The 15,656-nt window shown below is 43.4% G+C and overlaps 1 non-coding gene across 1 annotated transcript; it reads left to right on the top strand.

Moving 5' to 3' along the window:
* The first annotated feature begins 13,228 nt into the window (after nucleotides 1–13,228).
* Trnas-cga (transfer RNA serine (anticodon CGA)) lies at nucleotides 13,229–13,302 on the top strand. Its single transcript has one exon. It is a non-coding gene; the product is annotated as a tRNA-Ser (tRNA).
* The last annotated feature ends 2,354 nt before the right edge of the window (nucleotides 13,303–15,656 follow it).

Here is a 15,656-nt window from a genome sequence, read left to right as displayed (position 1 = left end):
TGGCGTTCCTCCTGCCGGTTGCTCAGGCGGGAAGAGGTGGCCCTCACACGTCTTCGGATCGGCCCCTGTCCTCTGACGCATAGCTATTTATTACGGCGGGAGGATCCTCCGTTTTGTGCTGCTTGTGGCGTGCACATCTCTGTTCGCCACATTTTAACAGACTGCATTTTATACCGTGATGCAAGGGCAGAAGCACAAGTTGATGGTGATCTGCCCTGTGTTTTAGCTAATGATGAGACGTGTGTGCCTAGGGTTTTTAAGTTTTGTGATGTGTCTGGACTCTGGCCTAAACTTTTAGGCTGGAGGTTTTAGTGTATTGCAGAGTGGCTGACTCCTCCCTTTTTTTCCTTGCGGTCAGCCAGCCACTTCCATCTGCTACATTGTTTTAGCCCCCTCTCTCGTTTTCTTCCTGTGTTGTCCATGTTTTACTGCTGACGCCCTGCTTCATCCCACGCTTCGGTGTGGGTGAGCACATCTTTTCCGATGATTGTTTCCCGTGTTTTATGTTCCGTTTTATGTAAATATTCTGAGCTTTTTTTTTTTTTCCTTGACACCCGTCTCACTATGATACTGAACGGGCGCTGAAGACCTTGCTGTCGTGCGCCCACAAAACCCCTCTACAACAACAACAACTACAACATCCATAGATTAACTGCAGTCACATAAACGCTCATGCATAATAAATAAAACATTCACACAGATGTTACATCAAAGAGCTTGGTGATACAGAAGTCACGTTAAGTAAAAAGAGACGAAGAAAGACAATTATAGTTAATATCCATAATAGTGTTACAAGGTGGCAGCAGAATTATAGTCTACAAGTACAGAATACATTTTCGTTATCTTTTATTTTTTTCGTTGTCTTAAAACGAGAACCGATATAAAAGTGAAGTTGCATAGTTGACAAGTTTTCTCATAGTTTCTAAGAGAAAATGTTTGCCAAACCGTCTCACGTATGGACAGCTTCATTTGAAGCTCTGTTAAAATTTCGCCCTGTCTGACACAAGCTAAGCATAGAACGCTCAATTGATATTATATGTTGCTCGTCGACACTCAGGAATCCTTCTGGTCAATGACAGAGATATGGAGATCACGTGTAGATTTCACAAAATCGTCAGCAAATTGTGGTGAAGTTTCCATCGGGTCACAAAATATGTTCCACTTAACGGTCATTATCCCCAAAAGCACAACCAATTAATCATCGTAGTCTGGAGAGGCGTTTGTTGAAATATTATTTCCCTGAATCTAAAACCTGTCGTCTGTAAGATTGATAAAAATGCCTCAACAATGGATATTCCTCGTCTCCACTGAATACTAAAGGCAACTGATGTCTTTGGTGGTGGCGAGCGTGGCTGTAGATTAAGCTCCATTTTTTGCATCAAGCGAAATACATTAAATGAATAAAATCCACCACCATCGCTTCACTTCCCATATCTTACAACACCAAATGTAGTTAATTTGCGCCGGCCGGTGTGGCCGTGCGGTTCTAAGCGCGTCAGTTTGGAGCCGCGTGACCGCTACGGTCGCAGGTTCGAATCCTGCCTTGGGCATGGATGTGTGTGATGTCCTTAGGTTAGTTAGGTTTAAGTAGTTCTAAGTTCTAGGGGACTGATGACCTCAGTAGTTAACTCCCATAGTGCTCAGAGCCATTTGAACCATTTTTTTGTAGTGAATTTGCCGTGAGCATCTGCAACTACGTGTAGTACGGTTGAATGAAAATTTTTATAACTATAAAATGTCAGCATCATCGACAGCACTTGGAAGAATCTGTATGTCATATAAATCACTTATTGTATTAGGAACTCATCTTCAGAAGGCACCCTCATGTGGAGCGCCTGCAGGCAATCCCACAACAGTTAGTTGACTCCACAATTCTGACAACGGTTGTGAATCACATTGTGAATGTCAGAGCCATACCTCGATAACTTTCTCTGGTTTCTAGGAGCCTCTGACAATTCCCGTCTCATCAGCTATCGATGATCCTTAAAAATTACATTATTCGAATGAATAAAATCCGTAGTTACTTGTATATTGTGCTAGATAAGGAAGTTACACACAGTAACCATATGACAACATACTCTCCCATTTGTGTGCTACCATTTGTCAAACTCGCGTTTCGATATCTTAAACCATTTATGAGATACGAGAGTGTTACGAATATTTCCTTCTCAATAATTTAGAATCGTGAGTGAAACGGAGTGCGGTTTTTACAATCAATTTTCTCGAAAATTGAGTTAGTTATAGAGCCTATCCCAAGTCTGAAGAATAGTTGAATCGTTTTACTACACTACTAGCCATTAAAATTGCTACACCACGAAGATGACGTGCTACAGACGCGAAATTTAACCGACGGGAAGAAGATGCTGTGATATGCAAATGATTAGTTTTTTAGAGCATTCACACAAGGTTGGCGCCGGTGGCGATACCTACAACGTGCTGACATAAGGAAAGTTTCCAATCGATTTCTCATACACAAACAGCAGTTGACCGGCGTTGCCTGGTGAAACGTTGTTGTGATGCCTCGTGTAAGGAGGAGAAATGCGAAGCATCACGTTTCCGACTTTTATAAAGGTCGGATTGTAGCATCGCGATTGCGGTTTATCGTATCGCGACATTGCTGCTCGGTTTGGTCGTATCACTAGCAGTCGAGATGACAGGCATCTTCTCCGCATGGCTGAAACGGATCGTGCAGCCACGTCTCGATCTCTGAGTCAACAGCTGGGGACGTTTGCAAGACAACAACCATCTGCTCGAACAGTTCGACGACGTTTGCAGCAGCATGGAGTGTCAGCTCGGAGACCACGGCAGCGGTTACACTTGACGCTGCATCACAGACAGGAGCGCCTGCGCTGGTGTACTCAACGACGAACCTGGGTGCACGAATGGCAAAACGTCATTTTTTCGGATGAATCCAGGTTCTGTTTGCAGCATCATAATGGTCTCATCCGTGACTGGCGACATCGCGATGAACGCACATTGGAAGCGTGTATTCGTCATCCCCATACTGGCATATCACCGGGCGTGATGGTATGGGGTGCCATTGGTTACACGTATCGGTCACTTCTTGTTCGCATTGACGGCACTTTGAACAGTGGACGTTACGTTTCAGATGTGTTACGACCCGTGGCTCTACCCTTCATTCGATCCCTGCGAAACCCTACATTTCAGCAGGATAATGCACGGCTGCATGTTGCAGGTCCTGTACGGGCCTTTCTGGATACAGTAAATGTTCGACTGCTGTCCTGGCCAGCACATTCTCCAGATCTCTCACCAATTGGAAACGTCTGGTTAATGGTGGCCGAGCAAGTGGCTCGTCACAATACGCCAGTCACTACTCTTGATGAACTGTGGTATCGTGTTGAAGCTGCATGGGCAGCTGTACCGCTACACGCCATCCAAGCTCTGTTTGACTCAATGCCCAGGCGTATCAAGGCCGTTATTACGGCCAGATGGTTGTTCTGGGTACTGATTTCTCAGGATCTATGCTCCGAAATTGGGTGAAAATGTAACCACATGTCAGTTCTAGTATAATATGTTTGTCCAATGAATACCCGTTTATCACCTGCATTTCTTCTTCGTGTAGCAATTTTAACGGCCAGTAGTGTATTAACGAAATAATAAGCAGTTCACTATGACGAATTAAGCAATAAGATCCGCAATACTCAAAATTTTTCGCCAATTGTTTCTTTAATACTGTATGAGAAAGACTGTAGATCGATGAGCTTTTTGTCGTCCACGTAATCATGCGACCCTGCTAACTGTGGCGACTTCGTCTGGCCCCCACTACACGAGAGACAGCGCTGTGGCAGCCACCGGACTTGCAGCTCTGCCCTTCTCCGCTAAAATGTAGAAACTCCGACCGCGGTCTCTCATACAAAATTGCTCAAAATAATCCTTGAACAGTCTGCAGACGCCTTGAGGATGTCATCTTGGCTGTCAGCGGCACAAGAGAAGACGCATACCGTAGTTCCCGCGAGTCGAGTGCCTCTTTGTGCCTGGAACCTTCATGAGGGTTAGTTTTGCGTAATCCACCTAATACGACCTGTGGGGAGACTGACAATGCTTAATGAATGTTGTGATCCACGTTAGCTATGCTCGCTTAAATCCCAATTTACAAGAGCGATTTTCTGGCCAAATTCGACTGCTCGTTGTTTGAGTGCGCGTCACGTTGACTTAGTATACGAGTAAGACGCCAGGAGCGCTGCAGTTGATTTATTTGCCACCAATAATCGATTCAGAGAAGAAACACATTAGTGTAAAAGGTGCTTAAGGTCATTCCACATTTTACGATTTGTCTATCGCTTCTCGTCTTTGCGAGGGCGCGGAATTCTGAATTTCTAAATTGGCTGGTATGGGTCAGTGCTCTGGGGTACATTACTTAATATGTTGCAGTAGTCACGCCTGTTTGTGGGAAGTTAAGAGCAACGAATATTCTTACAGTTCTACGATAGAGAAAGTGAGAATAACTGACTCTGTGGAAATCAGGGAAACGGTAATCAATATACTGTATATTCTTAAAGTAAGTGTACAATGTACGTGCCACCAAAACTCAGAAACGAGTCCCGGTACGATCAAGGGATTATATGGTGTAGCCATCTATCCCCCATCCATGAATAAGCTTCCCGTTTTTACCTTAAGGGCGTTTTTTAAGATATAAGAGCTCGGAAGTTTCACTCTCTAGAAATTTCTAGAACATTCCAGAACATTCGAGAGTATTCGAGAACATTTAAGAACATTCGAGGGCATTCCACAACATTTCAGGATGTTCCACAATGATCGGAGATGTTCTGGAATGTTAGGGAATAGTCTGCAATATTCGGGAAGATTACCGGGAATGTTCAGGAACATCCCGGAACATCACAGATCGTTGTGGAACACCCAAGAACACCACAGAATTTTGTGGGATTCTGTGGAACATTGTGGACCATTCGACGCTTTTTTGGTATGTTCTGGAACTCGCCGGTGCTGGGGCTACCCATTCGTAGTGATATATAAAGCAAGACCCATCGTGGGTTCGAACGTAAGTTTCATGTCAGTGACGAAGGGAGGAACCAAAAATTAGTGCAGCGATGTGTGAGCAATCAGAGTGATACAGTGACCGAATGTAAATCGAAAATAAAGCGTGAAAAGTGTGTACGGTGTACTTTGTAACTGTTAAAAAAATTAATTTGATTTATATAATAGACAATGCCCAAACCTAAAGGAGGAGAACTTGCCGGTTCTGAAGCAAAACAGTAAAATCAAGACGAAACGCGAAAAAACCAGACGAAGAGAGCGAAGCACGTTTGGTTCCCACCGAACGAAAATGAGCACCGTCAGAAGCTGAGAGACAGAAAAACAACAATATAAGCGGACTGAAGAATCAAGAATTGGGACATAAACTAATAATAAAGACTGCGAACTGAAGCCAGCGTATAAAGTATTCCTGAGAGAAGCGCGGACGAGGGCAAGTAAACAGTACAGTCTAACAAATGAAGCATTCCACTACGACCCGACCGAAGAATATAACAAACACAAAAACGTCGTAATCGTAAAAATGGAAAATATCTGCCAGTTTTGCTACGCGAAAAAATTCAGAAGAGAAACACTAAAATTCTGTTGCATGAATATCAAAATTCGATTACCACCACTGGCAGTATCTCCGCAGGAATTTTTACATTATATGACTGGGGAAACTCCATAATCAAAACACTTTCTTCAAAATATAAAGCGTACGACTCCTTGCAAATGACTTCTTATGGTGTCACTTCGATCAACACTAACACATATGAAATCCATTATGTTTCTTCATCCAAGGACAAATCTTTCACAATATGGGATCAGTACTATCTCTGCCCAAAGAAGGCCATAAATTTCTGCACGGATATTTCATCGTAAATGAAGAACAGAAGTTGATCAACGATGCACATAAATCAGTGGGTCGAGACGACAGGTAGTTCGATTTGTACAGAGGATCTTACAAGAATACAATCAGTTGATTTACGCATTCCTAGACCGATAGATTTCTGATGACTATCAAGTTATAATTCGAGTCAGCAAAAGACTACATGGAGAACACCAACGTCTATTTAATGCACCTCAGATAGTCGAAGTCGTCATCGTAATTGTGGACAATGAAAACATGTGCCGCGCCGTAATTGTACAACGAAATAGAGAAGGGCTACAACGCATTGCAGAGACACACAGTTCATATGATGCCCTCGAATATCCAACTGTATTTTTTTGCACCGAGAGGACGGATATCATTTTAATGTGAAAGATATCCAACCTGAAACAGGCGCAAAAATAAGCAAAAAGGTCAATTCTAACAATGAGGTCTATGCTCACCGCTTTATGATCAGGGACAATGAAACATACAATCACTTTCTCCACACTCGCCGTTTGTTCCAACAATTTCAGGTAGATATGTATCCAAAAATAGAAGCGGAACGGATGCTTTACATTAGACTGAATCAGAGGTAACTACGCACGGAAGAATACCTCCATCTTCGAGACGCAATCATAACTGACGGAAACATTGACGACATCGGAACAATGGTAATCTTACAATCATCGAACATAGGGAGTCCGAGACACATGCACGAATACACTCAATATGCTATGACCTACATAAAAAAATACGGACGAACTGACCCTCTTCGTAACATTCACATGCAACTCGTCGTAGCCCGAAATCAAAGAGTAACTAAGAAAAGGACAAGTCTCCGTTCATCGACACGACATAACAGGCCTAGTTTTCCGACAAAAATAAATGAGATTTATTTAAGTCATCACAAAATATCACATCTCTGGAACTGTTAAATGCTGGATGTACACAATCGAATGGCAAAAACGAGGACTGTCTCACTCACACAATCTCATGTGGCTACAAGACACAGAAGATTCATCCCACGGATATCGACAAAGTCATCCAAGCTGAATTTCCAAATCTGCAAGAAGATCCGGAATTGTACGACACAGTAGTGAAAAAAATGATTCACGGACGACGTGGGCCCTTAAACCCAATTCGTCATGTGTGAGTGATGGAAAATGTACAAAAAATTACCCAGAACCATACTTGGACGACACACAAACCGGAGTTGATTGGTGCCCCAAATACAGAAGACGATCATCTACAAACGGTGGCTTCACAGCAAGAATACGAATACGAGAAAGCGACGCACTGGAAACCAATAATCAATGGATACTACCATATAACACACTACTTTCCAAAATGTTCCAAGCACGTATAAACGTAAAATTCTGCATTCAACGAAATTTATCAAATGTGCCTGTATGTGAACAAAAGCAGTGGCATGGGAGTATTTCAGATAGCCAAAGATAAGAATAACAAAACAGAAACGACGAGATCCTCGTGTACTAAATAGGAAGATACATCGGCAGTAACGAAGCAGCGTGGCCGATTCTCGATTTTCCCGTAACGGACGCGAACCAACTGTGTGACATGTAACAGGACATTTGGAGAATGGATAGAAAGTTTACTTCACAGAAGGCACCGCTAGAAAACTTGCAAGTGAACCACCTCAGAAGACAACGTTAAAAGCTTTTTACCAACTATGGCAAACGGCTTCATTCGCGAAAACATTACTGTATGTGACGTTCCTACCTCTTATACGTCTAACACAACAAGAAAAATCTTTCAACGACGGAATTCCAATAGAAAATAGTCAGGGAATGGTGGAAGATGGTGCACTGGGCCGAGTGTACGCTGTACATCCGAAAAACGCCGAATGGTTCTATCTCCAGATGTTGTTACACGAAATAGGGGTCCAAGGAGTTCCAGAGATCTCAAGGCTGTTGACTGTTACCTATGCCAGACGTAGAGAGAAGCATGCAAACGATTAGGACTACTGGAGGAAGACAAGCACAGGGCATTAACACTACAAGAAGCTTCACTCACAGCCTCAGCTGAACAAGTGAGAGATGTATTCGCCATATGTTCTAACAACATGTAACCTGTCGAATGCAAAACCGCTATTGGACTCCATCAAAGAGACTATGAGTGATGAAATACTCTTTCATGTCCGACAAGCTCATCCTGAACTTATCACAGAAATCAAGGACGACCTGTTCAATGAAACAGTCATTCGCCTAGAAGATAAATGTTTAGCAGCAAAAAACCAAACCTTAGTACAACTTGGGATGCCAGCACGACTAAAAGATGGTATCACTGTTCTAAACTTCGAAATTACAAAGGAAAAAAGCTACAACATCAACGAACTGCTTCAGTACATTGCTCACAACAAACCACTCCTCAGTGACGATCAAAAGGAATTTTAGGTTATCATGGAGCGGATCGAAAACAGCACTGGTGGAATTATTTTCTTGGATGCATCAGGCGGCACCGGGAAAACGTTTCTAATAAATCTATTGCTGGTGAAAATAAATGCTGAACAACACATCGCACTCACTGGCATAATCCGGCATTGCAGCCACACTATGGAAGGAGGATGAACTGACCATTCCTCCCTACAACTACCATTAAATTTAGCCGAAGAGCAATTACCGGTATGTAAAATCTCAAGAGCATCTGGACGGGCTGAACTTTTAAAACAAGCTAAAATTATCTTCTGGGGTGAATGCACAGTGGCACATGAAAAGTCACTGAAAGCCGTGGACGGAGCATTACAAGACTTGCAAGGAAAGTGATGGTGGAGCTCTATTTATATGCTCAGGATATTTTCGACAGACACTTCCAATTATCCCCATGTCAACACCAGCAAACTATATCACTGCATGCTTATAAAAAATCACATCTCTGCCACACATACAAATGCTGCGCCTACAAAATATATGAGAGGTGAACAACTGAAAGACGAGCCAACAGCACATTTTGCTCAACAATTTTTATAAATAGGCGAAGGCACATATTCAACTGACAAGACGTCCGGCCTCATTAAATACAACATTGATTTCTGCAACATAGCCACTGCCTAAAACGAACTCATCGACCAGATTTATGCATTGTACCCAACTATACCAATCCGGACTGGCTATGTGAAAAGGCAATTTTGGCAACTAACAATAGTGTTGTCGACGATTTCAACTTTAATATTCAAAAGAAAATTCCCGTTGAAGAGAGAATATACAAATCGATCGACAAGATGATAAACGCTGAAGAAAGTGTGAAATTCTCTACAGAATTTCTAAACTCTTTGCAAGTAACAGGTAAACCATTACACTGCCTTCGACTTTCAGAATCACACCTCACCGAAACTGTGTACTGGTACATGGATGATCGTCAAACAGCTATCGAATAACATAATCGAAGGCGAGCTGGCCGGCCGGAGTGGCCGAGCGGTTCTAGGCGCTACAGTCTGGAGACGCGAGACGGCTACGGTCGCAGGTTCGAATCCTGCCTCGGGCATGGATGTGTGTGATGTCCTTAGGTTAGTTAGGTTTAAGTAGATCTAAGTTCTGGGGGACTGATGACCACAGTAGTCAAGTCACATAGTGCTCAGAGCCATTTGAACCATATGTTTTTAAGGCGAGCTTATGACTGGAAAGTACAAAGGACACTCACTGTTTATACCCAGAATATCACTGATCTCTACTGAACTGCCGTTCGAATTTAAAGGACCGTAATTTCCAATTTTCAATCAACAAAGCGCAAGGACAATCTTTAAAACGTTGCGGCATGAACCCCAAAGACTGCTGCTCCTGTCACGGTCAACTATTCGCAACTTGCTCTCAAGTAGGAAATTCCAAAAACTTGTACATGCGTTCACCGGATAACAAAATGAAAAATGTTGTTTACAAACAAGTACTGTAAATAGTTAGAATATGTTTTCAGTAAACATTTTTCTACGTATTATGCTTTAACTTGTTTTATGAAGATGTTTTCAAAAGTTGTTTTTACCTCTTTATAGTTTATCCATTGATCCTAACTGCCACACATACACACATACAGACACACACACACACACACACACACACACACACACACACACACACACACATCATTGTGAACACTGTACCGCAAAGAGTTCGGCAGAGAAGTGACATCTGCACGATTTGAGGTGCTTGACTTGCTTTCATAAGACCTCTTGTTGGAACACTGTGTTTAGTTTTACAAGTATTGTGTCAGCTCGTGACGGGTGTCCCCTCGTCCTGTCCAATACATAAAACAGCCTTCGGCGAACGCTGTCCTGCATGGCGACGGCGTCACGTTTACAGCCGGCGTTACGTTAATGATATCCTTCGGTCAGTTTTGATCTGCTATCTGTCTGTGAAACCCAACCAAACGCAATTCTCAAGAAATTAAAACGCTTGTACAGGGTGTTTCAAAAATGACCGGTATATTTGAAACGGCAATAAAAACTAAACGAGCAGCGATAGAAATACACCGTTTGTTGCAATGTGCTTGGGACAACAGTACATTTTCAGGCGGACAAACTTTCGAAATTACAGTAGTTACAATTTTCAACAACAGATGGCGCTGCAAGTGATGTGAAAGATATAGAAGACAACGCAGTCTGTGGGTGCGCCATTCTGTACGTCGTCTTTCTGCTGTAAGCGTGTGCTGTTCACAACGTGCAAGTGTGCTGTAGACAACATGGTTTATTCCTTAGAACAGAGGATTTTTCTGGTGTTGGAATTCCACCGCCTAGAACACAGTGTTGTTGCAACGAGACGAAGTTTTCAACGGAGGTTTAATGTAACCAAAGGACCGAAAAGCGATACAATAAAGGATCTGTTTGAAAAATTTCAACGGACTGGGAACGTGACGGATGAACGTGCTGGAAAGGTAGGGCGACCGCGTACGGCAACCACAGAGGGCAACGTGCAGATAGTACAGCAGGTGATCCAACAGCGGCCTCGGGTTTCCGTTCGCCGTGTTGCAGCTGCGGTCCAAATGACGCCAACGTCCACGTATCGTCTCATGCGCCAGAGTTTACACCTCTATCCATACAAAATTCAAACGCGGCAACCCCTCTGCGCCGCTACCATTGCTGCACGAGAGACATTCGCTAACGATATGGTGCACAGGATTGATGACAGCGATATGCATGTGGGCAGCATTTGGTTTACTGACGAAGCTTATTTTTACCTGGACGGCTTCGTCAATAAACAGAACTGGCGCATATGGGGAACCGAAAAGCCCCATGTTGCAGTCCCATCGTCCCTGCATCCTCAAAAAGTACTGGTCTGGGCCGCCATTTCTTCCAAAGGAATCATTGGCCCATTTTTCAGATCCGAAACGATTACTGCATCACGCTATCTGGACATTCTTCGTGAATTTGTGGCGGTACAAACTGCCTTAGACGACACTGCGAACACCTCGTGGTTTATGCAAGATGGTGCCCGGCCACATCGCACGGCCGACGTCTTTAATTTCCTGAATGAATATTTCGATGATCGTGTGATTGCTTTGGGCTATCCGAAACATACAGGAGGCGGCGTGGATTGGCCTCCCTATTCGTCAGACATGAACCCCTGTGACTTCTTTCTGTGGGGACACTTGAAAGACCAGGTGTACCGCCAGAATCCAGAAACAATTGAACAGCTGAAGCAGTACATCTCATCTGCATGAGAAGCCATTCCAGCCAGACACGTTGTCAAAGGTTTCGGGTAATTTCATTCAGAGACTACGCCATATTATTGCTACGCATGGTGGATATGTGGAAAATATCGTACTATAGAGTTTCCCAGACCGCAGCGCCATCTGTTGTTGAAAATTGTAACTACTGTAATTTCGAAAGTTTGTCTGCCTGAAAATGTACTGTCGTCCCAAGCATATTGCAACAAATGGTGTATTTCTATCGCTGCTCGTTTAGTTTTTATTGCCGTTTCAAATATACCGGTCATTTTTGAAACACCCTGTAAGTGCTTCAGGGTACTGGGGTCACGATCAGATAACATTTAATAAAATAAAAGAATACACTATTTTTCAAATCCAATTAACTCGATCTACATATCACTCTACATAATTTTCATCCCAGATATCGATAATGTTCAAGTCGACGAAACCGCCAGTTTCTCCGTCTTTCAAAATCAGTAAACATAAAAAAGCGGTGTGTGTGTGTGTGTGTGTGTGTTGTGCTGTGCTGTGCAAATTCCTGCCTGCCCCACAATGGGACACTAGCTCTATGCTGAGCCAGAATGTCTGCGTTTTTGCTCGTCGGTGAGTTCAACGCCACGGCGAGGCGTGAAGCGGCACGCTGGTAGAGTGAATGTCAATCGGAAGACTGGACACATCAACTGTTTGGGAAGTCATCGCTTGGGGGAATGCGTCAGACTGTGTTCAGTGCAGCGCCGGAGTCCTGCATGGTACGCAGGCCGAGCCTGTTTTGGATCACCGTGGCCAGTCCTTGGAGCAGCCGGTCTGGGCGAGGTTCCATTTTGTTGGAGCACATTCAGCCGCCATCACCATCAGGGTGGAGACGTGGTGAGCTGCCAAGCAGCTGGGATACGCTGACGAAAGTATACAGACCCTGGACAAGCTGAACAGTGCCATGGAGTCGGAGGGACAGCGTGGAGGCAACAGAGCAGTTGGCCTGCGAACGGTCAGCACGGGGTGTGGCCGCTGTAACGCGAGACATACAGTAGTTTTATGAAGATGGTATCTGTTCTTTCGAACATGTCCGAAAGAACAGATATCACCGGTGACCATGGAGCTCTCTTAAAACGAAATGATAATTAAATCAAGACCCTAAGCTGTCGCCAGGCGTTGATATGCAGCAACGAGGACAGTTAAAAATGTGTGCCCCGACTGGGACTCGAATCCAGGGTCTCGTGCTTACATGGCAGACGCTCTATCCATCTGAGCCACGGAGGGCACAGAGAATAGTGCGACAGCAGGTATTTATCCCTAAAACGCTCCACGTGAGACCCACATTCCCAACTTAATATCCACACACTATATTCGTAGTGCCCCTGCCCATTACACTCATTACTCGCGGCAGACAATCTTACCGAGTCCCGTAAGAGTTCGGGCAATGCGTGTGCATCCAGCACAGAAGAACAATGTCAGTGGCCGGTTAGGCTTAACTATATGAAGATGGTATCTGTTCTTTCGGACATGTCCGCCCATTGACCTTCTTCTTCTGTGCTTGGTGCACACGCAGTGCCCGAACTCTTATGGGACGCGGTAAGATTGTCTGCCGCGAGTAATGAAGTGTAATGGGCAGGGGCACAACGAATATAGTGTGTGGACATTAAGTTGGGAATGTGGGTCTCACGGGGAGCGTGCAAGGGAAAAATCCTTGCAGTCGCACTATCCTCTGTTCCCTCGGTGGCTCAGATGGATAGAGCGTCTGCCACGAAAGCAGGAGATCCCGGGTTCGAGTCCCGGTCGGGGCACTCATTTTCAGCAGCCCCCGTTGATGTATATCAACGCCTGTCGACAGCTTAGGGTCTTGATTTAATTATCATTTCATACAGTAGTCGAGCTGCAGCAACAGATAGTGTTTACCTGTTTACATTCATGAGATATAGCAGTTGGAATCCAGGAAGGAAAGGCAGACAATAGTTAAACAGGACAAATGAGTGTATTCTGAGCTGAGTGGTGTACATAACTGCATTTGTGGTGGCAGCAGTGTGTGAGCAAGAGCTGAATTGTAAAAACACAGTGGCGCCGTACTGGTAAAACGGTGTCTGTTGCCAGTCTGTGTACTTTCATAGTTGATTGCATCTTAGTTCGTGTGTCAGCATACACTGCGTTGTCCGTATGTGTTGATTGTCCGGAGTGTGATTAGGACGTTGGTTCTAGTTGGATGTTGTTATACTAAATTGTGAGCTAGTGATGTTGCAGAAATGTTTCACTGCCTCCTCTGTAAAGTTAGTTTCATTGCAGGGAAGTAATATTTCTTATATTTGAGATGTACACATGTATCTTAGGTTCAGTTTTTTATTGCGTGTCCCTTTCAAGTGTTAATTATATTATTATTTTGGGGCGAGAAACTATTTTTATGACATTTACATTGTTATAACAGAAGTTAACAAATTTGGAAGGTTGGGTGCAAGTGTTGGTCTTGTTTAGGTTCAGTATTTTATTGCGTGTCCCTTTCAAGTGTTAATTATATTATTATTTTGGGGCGAGAAACTATTTTTATGACATTTACATTGTTATAACAGAAGTTAACAAATTTGGAAGGTTGGGTGCAAGTGTTGGTCTTGTTTATTTAAGCATGCACTCTGGCTTTGCGAGTCCTGTGTTAATAAATCAAAGTATTTGGTTAAGAGCCGAAGCTTGTGTAACCACGAGCCAAAATCATCTACATCTACACCACTACTCAGCAGTTCACAGTTAAGTGCTTGGCACAGGATTCATAGAACAACTTTCTGACTGAAACTTCCTGGCAGATGAAAACTGTGTGCCGGACCTTTGCCTCACTTTCAGACTGTTCCTCGAAGTTTCCATTCTCAAATAGCACACTGGAAAAATTAAATCTAAATATTTCTTTGCGAGCTCTGATTTATCTTAATTTTTATTTTACGATAGCCGTTTCTCCTTATGTAGATGGGAGTCGCTAAAATATTTTCACTTTCGCAGGAAAATTTTAATGACCGAAATGTTGTTGGGAGATCTCTCCGCAACGAGAAACGCCTGTTTTGTGACATGAACAATTTTATTTGCTGTAAGTGCCCCTCAGGAAGCAGAACTGTATTATTACAGATTGGTTACATTGAAAATACCATCGTGTAGCGAGTGAAGTGCGTTTGGAGCATAGATGGATGTGGACTGGAGCGGGGTAGGGGGCATTTCAATTTACGAAATGGGTATTTATATACATGCTGCAGATAATGGTCACACCAAGAAAGAGACTCCGCTCCCACAGAAATAATGCTCCGCAATGTGTGTGTTTGTTGTGTCTGTGAGTGTGTGTGTGTGTGTGTGTGTGTGTGTGTGTGTGTATGTGTAAGGCGAGGTGGAAGAGGAGGACGACAATGTCATCAAAGAACTGCCCTCGACAGAAAGGTAGTCTATAGACATACGAGTACATCCGATAACGTAATAGCCCAAACAACGATTGAAATTAACAATCAAAAATAAAATGAAATAAATATAAGAGGACTGAAGAGCATCTGTAAGACGAATTATGTATGGAAGCTGAGGCAGAAACAAGGATAAATATGGAATTAATTACTGTAACAGGAAATACATAAACTGAATATCAGTGATATGAAACTTTTTTACAACTGTAGGTGAGACGTACATATAGTAAAAGAACAGAACATATGAAGTAATTAGACAATAAAAATAACATAAATAAAATCGAGGAATTGAATGGCACAGATGCACGAGACATATTGCGGTTTATTACACGCATGTACTTCTCCGTGGGCATATGCGTAGCTTTTAAGATTTAGAGACTTTTCCTCGACGCCAGATATTTTTCCGCTATAATGGGCTTCGAAATACACTCCTGGAAATTGAAATAAGAACACCGTGAATTCATTGTCCCAGGAAGGGGAAACTTGATTGACACATTCCTGGGGTCAGATACATCACATGATCACACTGACAGAACCACAGGCACATAGACACAGGCAACAGAGCATGCACAATGTCGGCACTAGTACAGTGTATATCCACCTTTCGCAGCAATGCAGGCTGCTATTCTCTAATGGAGACGATCGTAGAGATGCTGGATGTAGTCCTGTGGAACGGCTTGCCATGCCATTTCCACCTGGCGCCTCAGTTGGACCAGCGT

The sequence above is a fragment of the Schistocerca serialis genome, chromosome 2 (assembly GCF_023864345.2).
Source record: "Schistocerca serialis cubense isolate TAMUIC-IGC-003099 chromosome 2, iqSchSeri2.2, whole genome shotgun sequence".
In the NCBI taxonomy this organism is placed as follows: Eukaryota; Metazoa; Arthropoda; class Insecta; order Orthoptera; family Acrididae; genus Schistocerca; species Schistocerca serialis.
This window is presented reverse-complemented; position numbering and strand designations above follow the sequence as displayed.